This window comes from Saccopteryx leptura, chromosome 9, assembly GCF_036850995.1.
Source record: "Saccopteryx leptura isolate mSacLep1 chromosome 9, mSacLep1_pri_phased_curated, whole genome shotgun sequence".
Lineage (NCBI taxonomy): Eukaryota > Metazoa > Chordata > Mammalia > Chiroptera > Emballonuridae > Saccopteryx > Saccopteryx leptura.
The window spans coordinates 9561089-9573267 of record NC_089511.1 but is presented as its reverse complement, the minus strand read 5'-3'; positions in this window follow the sequence as shown (position 1 = coordinate 9573267).

Sequence of the window (12179 nt, the reverse complement as noted above, 5' to 3'; positions counted from 1 at the left end):
GCGAGCATTGCAGAGCTGTGTGCTCCAATGATAAACTACACCAGGGGCCTCGTGTGATGTCTCTCTGTCCCTTCTGTTTTTCTTCCTTCTCCTCTCTCCTCCTCCTTTTCTCTCATTTCCCCTTTATCCTCCCACTTTTTTCCACGTCTTCTTTTCTCTCTTAGTAAAAAGAGACCAGGCTGGGACTCGGGGCAACTGCATCTTCTAAATTCCCTCACTGACATCACTCAGTCACAAGCTCACTTCCCTGCCCCGGGACTCAGTTTCCCCCAAACAACAAGGAGGTGTCCATAGCTAGATGACCACTGAGGCCGCCCCCAGCTCGGTTCCCGGTGCTGGTAAAGACAGTGCTTTTTAGGCTGTTTAGGAAGTTTCTATCTCTAAGGTTTCTAGAGAGGCAACCCCCTCAGCCAACAGCCCCAAAAAGCCCTTCGTATCTAAAGTCCTGGGGTCAAAGCCACGCTTTAGAGAAGCTTCGCTAATTGCTCATTGTCTGCGGGCACTATTTGGTGTTGCCTTTCCTTCACAGATGTGAAGATGGATTCAGCAGCTGGGGGCCCTGCAGCCCCTGCACGTGCTCTCGCCAGACCTCCAATGCTTCCTGCAGGTCGGAGATCCTGGGGGCCTGGGGACTTCTAATTAAACAGGCGTCTCAGGTAGAGGGGCCAAGAACCCTTCCCCACCTGTCAGGATGTCTGTCACCCAGAACTCTAAACCTTAGTGCATTTGCATTTTAATTTGTTGATTTTTGCACTAGAAAAAAAAAATAGTTCTCTGCAGATACTTGGATCATCCCTAATCCGTGGTAGGGAAGAAAAAAACAAAGACGACAGTTTGGGGGTTTTATCGAAGGGGAATGATTAGCCATCGTTGTCATTGCCTGCACTCTGAAGGGGTGGATGACCAGGCTCATTGCTCCCGTCGGCGCCTGCCTGCAGGGTTAATGACCCAATGCCTTTGCGTAGCTCTGGTCTGGGGAGCTCAGCGTGAGAACCAGGAGGGGTGACCAGGCTGACGCAGCTGGGGGTGAAAGCTAGAACTCCCGGGTCAACTGCAGGTCGGAGTGAGCCTCAGGTGGACATGGATGTATTCCGCCACTGCTTTGATTTTGTCTCTCTGGCCTTGGGCGAGCCATCTGACCTCAGTTTCCCTGCCAATAAAATGGAGTTAATAACATACCCTTCTAAGGGCACCTCTTAAGCATAATTGGCCAGTTCTTGCTGGGTGCTTTGAAGAAAATTGCTGTGAAGATATTCTGCCGGCCCTGGAATTTTCCTTGGTGCCTGAGGAGAACCGGCTAATGTTCTGATTCTCGCCCTCCCGGCTGAACCATTTTCCCCAGTTCAGTTGGAAGAGAGGCAGGCAGGGGAGGGGCTGTGACCACAGCCTGGGCCTGCCTGGAGTATTAGAGGCACAACCTTGCCTTTGATGCCTGCCTGCATCGCTTGTTAATTTTAATAGGAAGCGAGCAGAGGCAGGAAGCTTCTGCCTGGCAGAGAAAAACAGGTTGAGGCCAAAGGGGGTTGATGCCAACTCAATTTGGAGCTTGTTTGGCTTTGAAGCCCTTGACCCCAGTGCTAGAGTCACAGGACAACAGGGTCAGTGTGGACAGATGTCTGGGGACAGTATGGGCCTTAGGCTCCTCAGTTTCCAGCTCAGCCAGGAACACATGGCCCCCGTCTCAATTTGGGAATCATCTTAGAGTCAATAATCCCCCAAGATGGTGAATTTCCAGGGACACCCCAAATAGGGGTCTCAAATGTAAGTGACCCAAGGGGCTAGGTGGTTAATTAATGCATAAGAGTGAAGTAAACTGATTGTAGGTAATAAGGAGTGGTGGGAGTGTGTCAAACTAACTAAGCTCCAACTGAATAGTGAGATTTGAGAATGAGGGTCAAATTTCAGCTCTTCTGATTTTATAAGAGAAATTTAAAACCTGAAGTGTGTGTGTGTGTGAAATTTTCTAACTTTGAACACAAGAGTTGTTTGTTTGTTTATTCGTTTTAACTATTCTCTCCATGAGCAATGCAAACGTAAGCCAGAGAAGCCCATGGGGTCCTGTTTTGTGACCTCTTTTAGAATCCTAAAGCTTCCGCAGTGCAGAGTCTCCTAAAATTTACCACAGCCTTCAGTTACTATTTTCTAGACCCTTCAGACCGATCCCCTGGTTGAGGGCCTCAGAGTCACCAAGTGAGAGCTTTTCAAAAAACACAATTTTTTAGGGGTTCTGATTCAGCGGGCTTAGAGTGGGGTCTGGGGAGGGTTCCCATGTTTTATTTTTAACTCTTCAGATGATTCTGGTGTACAACCAGGCTTGGGAAACGGTGACTTCTTTGGTTCCTCTCAGTGATTTTTTTTATCTTTTTGAGTCAATAAACCCTTTGAGAAGTTGAAGAAAGTAACCAACACTTCCAAGGGAGAAAAAATGAAGACACTTATCCAGGAGGTATTTTGCAACACTGTCATGGGGCCTGAGTGCCTCCCTCTGAGAGTCACCCATAGCCACCAAGTGGTTGGGGAAGAACCCGGAAACTCCTTGGTGCTGGAATTCCATCCACAGGAGCTGCAACAATGGCCTCCAGGGTCTCACATGTACCCTCCAGAGCAGAGGGATGGATTAGTAACAGTGTCATCTCCTTAGAGGGACAGGCTGGCCCTGCTCTTCTGTGATCTCCATTCCAGGACACCAGCACCTCCCCTGCAGAGTAAGGAGCTCTTGTAAATCTGCATTTCAGATGGGAACACTAGTTCAGAGAGGTCAAGGTCAGCCAGCCAGGATCTGAACCTCCATCTATCTGGTTGCCATCCCTGAGCTCTGTTCCCAGGGCTGGCGTGGTCAAGGTAATGACTAGTACCCTGGAAATGACCTGCTGCAGTCACATTCCCAGGGAGAAGAAGCCCGTCTCTGGAGCTCTCCTTTCAGATGCTGCAAGGGGAAGAATCGCTCCTCTCAATTCTACGTTAGTACAGAGCTGGGTGGAGGGAGCTCCGCAGGGAAGCAACGGAGGCTGAGCTCTGCATATATTTGCATACTAATGAGGCAAGGACGCCAGGGGCTGACTAAGCAGGGCCTGACCCCCAGGGTTCCCAGGCTGCCAGCTTTTGTCCAAGACTTTCTCTTTCACAGAACCTTGAGCTGGTGCCTGGACTCGATGCCCACAAAAGGGCCTTTCAGGGCCTTCTCTGAATAAAGTGTTCTGTTCCCACCACAGTTTTTTAAGTCGTGGGGGAAACAGCAGAAACTCAGAGAGACTAAGAAGTTCTGTTTCTTGGGGGCGGGCAGGCTGGTAAGCTGTACAAGTCCCAGGACAGGCTTTCCCGTGACTGGGGAGCCCGCACTTCCTGGGCCCGGGCTGAGCCACGGTCCCTGCCCACGTGGTACATATCACCCTTGGTTACAGCTAGAAATCCCGAAAGAATAATCCAGGTGCACCAGGATGTACCAATCCTTTCTTTCATCCCCTACACGGGGCCAAAGAGGGGCTCCTCTTGAGATTCACGGCGTGGGTTTCCCCGCAGGAGGGCTGGGTCTCTGGTAGAAAATTTAGATCATTTATATAAGTGTCAGGAGGGATGACGGAGAGAAAAATAAATCATACAAGTTGCTTTTAGAGCAAGTGATAAGATACTCATCTGCACTTATGATCATAGAAATGCAAATTAAAGCTACAACCAGATATCACGTCTTAAACATCTATCTGATGGGCAGAGATTCCAGAAGTTTTCGGGGAAACAGGCGTGCTAGGACCGGGATGGTGACACGCTGACCATGGGACATCCGGAACAGCCTCCAGAGCACAAAAGGTGTCTGTGCTTTAGCAAAACAACACGGTTGTTGGGAAATGATCCTATCTTTGCATCTATTTCCATATCGTGCACACAGACGTGGGAGCAATGCACTGCTATCTCCCTTGTAACGGATCAGAGAGGGACTGAATATTCAGGGGCCGAATGCTCCTGTCAGGGATGCATGAAACATCAGTGCTGTGGAATTCCAGGCAGCCCTTCAAGACAGGTGAGAGGCTCTACACGTCCTGATTGGGGGGGGAGGGCGTGGGGGATCGGGAGATACAGTGTTAACAGGACAGGCAAAGCGCAGAATGGTGGCTTCAGGGAGGTACTGGATGCCACCATGTGTGGAAGGAGAGTGGAGAGAGGGGGCCTTGTATCTAAATGTATGTGATTAGAATGCATCCGCAAGGAGACAGAAGAAACCGGCCACAGTGGTTACCTCGGAGAGAAGCTTGGGAGCTCGGGTCCTTCCAGCCAGGAGGGAGACGTACACTATATGTATTTTTTTTTTTTTTTTGCATTTGACTCCGTTTTGCTATATGCTTTTATTTCTTTTTCAAAGGAAGAGAAAGAAAAGAAGGAAGGAAGGGAGGAAGAAAGGTAGGAAAGAAAAAAGAAAAGAAGGAAGGAAAAAAAGGGATGGAAGGAATGAGGAAAAAATAAAAGAAATATAGATAGAAAAAAGGAAAAAACTTTATAATAATGATGTCCCCATCCACATCCGTGTTTCAGGAGAGTGGCCTCTGGACCTGCCTGCTGCTTCCCAGGGCCTCCTAGGGGCTCCTTTGACCTTTCTAGAAACAACTAAAATCTCCCAGAACCTACCCAGCCTGATGGATGAGGTGGGCCAGCCCCTTGGGGTCAGGAAACAAGCTCTGGCTCTCAAGGCATGCCACAAGCATCTCTCTGTAGAAGAGAAATGTCCTTCTCCATCCTCAGCATCTGAGAGAGACTGTATCAGCCCCGGTTCTGGGACGTCTGAGCTGCAGGAGTCAGAAGAAGGTGTGGGGGTGAGTGAGGCCCAGGACCTGGTGTCAGGGGCTTCTCCAGAGAAGGGGATCTTGGTGACAAAGGCAGGGTTGGGGGGTCCTTCCTTTTGAGTATAGGAATATATATCTACTTATATAGTCATCTGTCGATGGTCACTTTTTAGCTATTGTGAATAATTCTGCTGTGAATACTGGTGTAGAAGTATCTGCCATGAACATGTGGGTACAAGTATCTCTTCAAGACAGCGATTTCATTTCCTCTGGATCCGTACCCAGAAGTGGACTTGCTCAGTCCTATGGTAGATCTACGTTTAATTTTTTGAGGAGCCATCACACTTCTTTCCACGGGTGGCTGTATCATTTTACATTCCCACCAACACTGCACACGGGCTCCGATTTCTCCACATCTTTGTGTGTATGCTTTCACATCTTTTAATTGGGTTGATATCAAAGTGTTCCCTATACAAGTAATAAATTAAATGTTTTAAAAAGACATGTTGTGTTCAGGAGGTCAGAGGGGGTGAAGGAAAGAACAGGACAAAACCCAGCCCAGGCTGGTGATCTCTCTGGCCCCTTCCTACTCGGGAATGCCGTTACTGCAGAAGTGGAACCTGCTGTCTCCTTGAGCCCGCTCTGCCCCTTGAAGATGTGATGCTCGCATCTGCCAGGCTGCACACTGCTTGCAGCTACAGGAGTTCACACAAAGGTGGAAAAACCCAAGCCTTCCAGAGCAGGTGCCCAGAGGTTGGCTTCCCGCCCAAACAGGTAGTTACCAGCGCCGAGTCAAGCCTCAGCCAGCGTCTGATGCTGCCCACACCCAGGTATAGCTCCGGGGCGCTATAAAAAGCACACTCCTTGGAAAGTAGAACACATTCTAGCCATCAGCTTTGATCTGAACCCCGCAAGTGGGCTGGGCCAGGAGCCGGCTCCTCTGCTCCTTGGATCTGGGCTGACCGCATCCCGCTGTGGACTCCTCTCATTCCAAAATCATTCGAAGGCTCTTGGGTCCTTCTTGCTCTGTCAGAGGCAAGTTGCCATTGTCAGCATGCCGTTGATCACACCTTCCCATCAATGCCTCTGTGAGCTCGGAAGGTGCAGCTCAAAGCAAGATGAGTTTTTCATCAACCGCAACAACAAAAAGATTAAAGAGAGTTCATTTGTAGATTTAAAAAAAAATAATCACAACTTACATAAGTCATATGGGTATTTCAAAGTCAGAAGCTTATGCCTAAAGACAGAGAAGGTTAGGAAGAACCACATCAACAAAAACGAATCAAAATGTGTTTCTTTGAGTGAACTGTTTGCAAGGCTATTGTGATATTGGGATCCCACTAGACCAAATCTTTTCTTTGTTTTCTTAAATAATCTTTAAATGGAAGCTGAGGGGGTCTCTGGCTCACCTGGAATCATGACTCATGCCCAGAATCTCCAGCGTGGTCTTGTGGGTGTCACTGTGCAAAATGTCACTTCCCAATGCTTGTCAGCATAAAACCAGCCGATCTCTTTTGAACTTTGCAGTGGGGAGATGTAGGCCAATTCTACAGGGTGAGAGCGACAGAGCAGGGTAATGAGAGGGACTGTTGGCTCAGGACAGGCCTCTGTGACAAGGGCAGCGTTGAGCTGAGATCTGATTGACACGTAGGAGCCAGACTTTAAAACATCTGGGAACTGAGCACTCCGGTGGACAGAACTATAAAGTGGGGGAGTAGGTCCTGCCAAATGAGTTATTTAAGGTGTAAATATTGATTTATTTGAATGGACCATCATTCATTGACCAAATATCAGAGAGCCCCCGCTATGTGCCAGTAAGGTTGAGGGTGCTTGGATGACGTTAGGCTAGAATGTTTCCTGTGGAGGGAGCAGGCATATTGTTAACAGTCCTGGTGTCTCTCACCCCTGCTGCTCCACGCTGATCCCTGGGTGTGCAGCTGCTCTTGCTCTTGAGTGGGGGCCCGTCTACTCACTGACCAGTGGTGGAAGAGGCCTGTCCTGGGATTTGGCCTGAGATTCTGCACTGATAGACAAATCTCCCTGATTCCAGCGTTCAGAATTTGGAAGTCCGTTTTCCAGCAATTACAGAAGTCACATTCTCCATGATCAGTTCTTATCAGGTAAAAGGTAAAAGTAATACTTGTGCTTTTGTCTGCTTGCCTGCTTCTCATCTCTCTTTCTGTTGCAGTGGGGCAGGCTGCTAGTTACTGGGCTCCCTTACCAGAAATGGGCAAGGCACTTGCATTCTAGTGTGGAGGGACAGATTAAAAAGGAAAGAAAGAAAGAAAGAAAGAAAGAAAGAAAGAAAGAAAGAAAGAAAGAAAGAGAAGGAAGGAAAGGAAGGAAGGAAGGAAGGAAGGAAGGAAGGAAGGAAGGAAGGAAGGAAGGAAGGAAGGAAGGAAGGAAGGAAGGAAGATCACTCAGAAAGAGACAGGTGCTGTGAAGGTGACGTGCGAGAGAGAGCTGGGGCACAGGCAGGCTTGCTGAGGCGGGGCCTCTGAACTGAGACCTGATTGGCCTGCAGGGGCTAGACTGGACAAGACCTGGACACAGAGCATTCTCGGTGGAGGGAACTGTACATGCAAAGGTCCTGCGGTGAGACCGTTCTTCAGGTGACTCACAGACACCAGAGCTCTGCAGGCCAAGTTAGGAGTTTGGCTTTTATTCAATGTGTCATGGGAAGCCACTGGAGGGTTTTAGGTATAGGAACGACACAATCTTCTATTTTGATTAAATTTTTCTTTCTTTATGTCTACCTTTTATAGGCATAATTTACATACAATAAAATTACTTATTTTAAACGTACTGTTTGATGAGCTTTGATAAATGTACACATCTTTGTAAACTCCCCTCAAATAAAAATATATGACATTCTTATCACCCCAAAAAGTTCCCTTATGTCCCTTTATAGTGAACCTTCCTCCCATCACCACCCCAAGCCCCGGGCCTAGGTGAGAATTGCTATAGATGCTTCATCCATCTTCCTATAATGTTACCATCATACATATCCCTGGTACAAAGAAATTAATGCTGGTACAATATTACTAACCAAACTATGAACTCTAATCAGATTTCACCCATTCTCTCACCCATGTCTTTTTTCTGTTCCCAGATGCAATCCAGGATTGCATTTTTTTGTTTAAATTTTATATATTTATTTTTAGAGAGAGAGAGAAAAAGAAGGAGGGGAGGAGCAGGAATTATCAACTTCCACATATGCCTTGATGGGGCAAGCCTGGGGTTTCAAACCGGAGACCTCAGTGTTCTTTTTTTTTTTAATTTTTTTAATTTTTTATTTTTCTGAAGCTGGAAACGGGGAGAGACAGTCAGACAGACTCCCACATGCGCCCGACCGGGATCCACCCGGCACGCCCACCAGGGGGTGACGCTCTGCCCCTCCGGGGCGTCGCTCTGCCGCGACCAGAGCCACTCTAGCGCCTGGGGCAGAGGCCAAGGAGCCATCCCCAGCGCCCGGGCCATCTTTGCTCCAATGGAGCCTCGGCTGCGGGAGGGGAAGAGAGAGACAGAGAGGAAGAAGGGGGGGGGTGGAGAAGCAAATGGGCGCTTCTCCTGTGTGCCCTGGCCGGGAATTGAACCCAGGTCCCCCGCATGCCAGGCCGACGCTCTACCGCTGAGCCAACTGGCCAGGGCTCAGTGTTCTATGTCAATACTTTATCCACTGCACCACCACAGGTCAGGCCGGGATTGCATTTACTAATCGTGTCTCCTTAATCTCTTCCACTCCATGACGGCTTCTCAGTTTTTCCTTTTTTTCATGATCTTGGCAAGTTTTGAGAAGTATTTGTGAGCTATTTTGCAAAATTTCCCTCATCTGGGGTTTATCTGATGTTCCCACACAATTAGACAGGGTTTATGGGTTTGGGGGAAGACACCCCAAGGTGAACCGCCCTGCGTGATAACGTGACTTACCTCTGGTGACATCAGTGTTGATCCCACGGTCAGATGGTGTGTGCCTGGTTTCTCTCCTATAAAGTTACTATTTTTTCCTGTATTATTATAGAAATTATATTAGCGTTATATGCTACTATTATATAATTAGATTACATGTAATCTAATTATACAATATTTATTACATGCAATCTAATTATATAATTGTGTTATTTTATATTAATATAAAAAGCACTGTTTTCCATACTGTACTCTTTGGAAGCAAGTCACAGACTCCAGCTCACCCTCAAAGCGGCAGGCAGGTCAGCCCTGCCTTCTAGAGGGGAGAATTTACATACGTTATTTGGAATATTGTCGGGAAGAATTGCCCCTTGTCTCCCTTTAATTTACCTGTTCAACCATTTATTCAGAGAAAAATTTGCTCAAGCTGGCAGAAATGATAGCATGTTTGTGTATTGATGGAAGGAATTCAATAGACCAGTGGTCCCCAACCTTTTTTGGGCCACGGACTGGTTTAATGTCAGAAAATATTTTCACGGACCGGCCTTTAGGGTGGGACAGATAAATGTATCATGTGACTGAGACAAGCGTCAAGAGTGAGTCTTAGACGGATGTAACAGAGGGAATCTGGTCATTTTTAAAAAATAAAACATCGTTTAGACTTAAATAAAAATAAAACAGAAATAATGTAAGTTATTTATTCTTTCTCTGCAGACCGGTACCAAATGGCCCACGGACCAGTACCGGTCCGCGGCCTGGGGGTTGGGGACCACTGCTTTAGACGGCAAGATACTATGGGAGTGTCTTTGGTTTCTTTTGTCCCTATTGAAATTATTTTTTCACTTTTCGAGTTTTCACCAGGCAGGTTGTCATGTTTTCTTTTTAATCTTCATAATATATTTTTATTTAACGCAATGCATTGAAATACTGTCATGCATCATTTAAAAACATAAACAACATAAAAATATCGAGCAGATAGTTAAAATGAGTTTTCTATGAATTCATCAAAATCCAGTGTATACTTTAAACCCTGACAACTTGCCTCCATTGGAACTAGCCACGTTTTAAGTTCTCAGTAGCCGCATCTGACATGTTGCTACCATCCAGGAGGCCACAGCTCTAGACCAGTGATTGTCAACATTTGCATCTCATGGCACACATAAACTAATCACTAAAATTCTGCAGCACACCAGAAAATATATATATTTTTTGCCAATCTAACAAAAAAATAAGTATAGTTTTGATGCATTCATGCCGATGGCTATTGTGTTGGCTATTGCATTTTTTAAATCTGACAGTTTAGGGGAAAGGAGGCCAGTGCCTCTTACTAAATAGTCAGGTATTACATATTTTAATAATTCTTGCCCTGGCCTGATGGCTCAGTTGGTTAGAGCATCATCCTAGTATGCAAAGGTTGTGGGTTCGATCCCAGATTAGGGCACATACAGGAACAGAGTGATGTCTGTCTGTCTCTCTAAAATTGATAAATCAATTAAAAAAAAATTCTTGCAGCATACTGGTCGAAAACCACTGCTGTAGACCATTCTGAAATCAGCACAAGGCAGGGTCCAACCCTGGTGAGTATGCTCTTCATTTTCGGTCCCTAATCTGAGCACCTTTGTGATTCTGTGACTCTGATCCCTGAGAGCTCATGCTGAGGAAGCACCTTGATACCTAAATTCTGAGGTGCCAGTTTTAGACTCGGCTAAAGCTGGGAGCCAGCCACATCAGCACCTGGAGTGGTCATGTCAGTTCCCCCTTCCCTGGCTTCGTAATTTCACAGTCCTGTGTTCTTTTTATGGGGTTTTTTTCAGGGTGCCATCCATGCTGATCCTTCTCTGTTCTTCACTTTGAATTTTTTAAAAATTCCACTTCTTATTCTGAGATAATTATAGGTTCACGTGCAGTTATAAGAAATAACAGAAAGAGCTCTCATGTACCTTTACTCGGTTTTTCTCAATGGTAACATCTTACAATAGCCCTGCTCCAGCTGGACACCCTGCCCAGGTCCACCCCCAGAAGTCAATGCTGTGACTGCTGCACATCTTCTCCTCAGGGGGGCCCTTTCACCCTGCCTCTCTCCAGGCCTTCTGTCCAGCGTGCTAAGGTGCTTAAGTTCTGTTCTCTACTCCTACACACCCTCTAGTGGGAGTGCTTTGCATATGCAAAATGAGGACAAGGAGACAGAGGGACAGGCAGGCAGCAGTGGTGTAAGTCTATATAAATTTTTTCTTTTTTTTTAAAAAGATTTTATTTATTGATTTTAGAGAGAGGATTGAGAAAAAGGCAGGAGGAGGAGCAGAAAGCATCAACTCTTAGTAGTTGCTTCTTGTATCAATACATGTCTTGACCTGGTAAGCCCGGGGTTTTGAGCCGAGGACCTCTGCATTCCAGGTTGACACTTTAGCCACTGTGCCACCACAGGTCAGGCAGCATCTAAATTCTTGGTCTCACCTAGTTCTCACCAGACATTGACCAGCTATGGTGGTCTTTCTCACCCCAAAGGCTGAGAGAGAGCCTGGAACAATGCTACTGGCTAAAATGAAGGAAGGAAGGAAGGAAGGAAGGAAGGAAGGAAGGAAGGAAGGAAGGAAGGAAGGAAGGAAGGAAGGAAGGAAGGAAAGGAAGGCAGGCACTGGATTTATTACAATAGCTACCCCAACAAGTAAAAGACAGCCTTTTCATCTAGAGGTAATAATAATAACAACCTATTAATACTAACCATTTATGGGAGCTTTTATTAAGTGCCAGACATAGCTTTAAGTGCTTTATTTATATTAGTTTGTCTAATTCTCGCAACGACTATTTTCCTTTTTCTAGAAGAGGATGCTGGTGGTGGGGAAGTGCACTGCCTACGCAGTATGTGCAGTGGTTAGCAGCTCAGGCGACTGCCTGTGTTTCCATCCTGGTTCTGCCACTTAATCGCTATGTGGCCTTGGGATTATGTTATATAACCTCTCGTGACTCAGTTTCCTCTCTTGTAAAGTAGGTATGACGACAGGCTCTCTCCCCAGAGGATGGTTGTGAGGATTGAATGAGTAAGCATGTGAACCGTGGATGGTCAGGATTTGATCTTCATAAGTGTCAAAGAACTTGAACTTTCTTCAATTAAAAATGGGGAGCTGCCTGACCTGTGGTGGCGCAGTGGATAAAGCGTCGACCTGAAAATGCTGAGGTCGCCGGTTCGAAACCCTGGGCTTGCCTAGTCAAGGCACATATGGGAGTTGATGCTTCCAGCTCCTCCCCCCTTCTCTCTCTCTCTCTGTCTCTCTCTCCTCTCTCTCCCTCTCTGTCTCTCTCCCTCTCTCTGTCCTCTCTAAAAATAAATAAATAAATAAATAAAAAAGAATAAATTAAAAAAAAAAATAGGGAGCTGCCTGACCTGTGGTGGTGCAGTGGATAAAGCATCGACCTGGAATGCTGAGGTCACTGGTTCAAAACCCTGCACTTGTCTGGTCAAGGCACATATGGGAGTTGTTGGTTCCTGCTCCTCCCCCC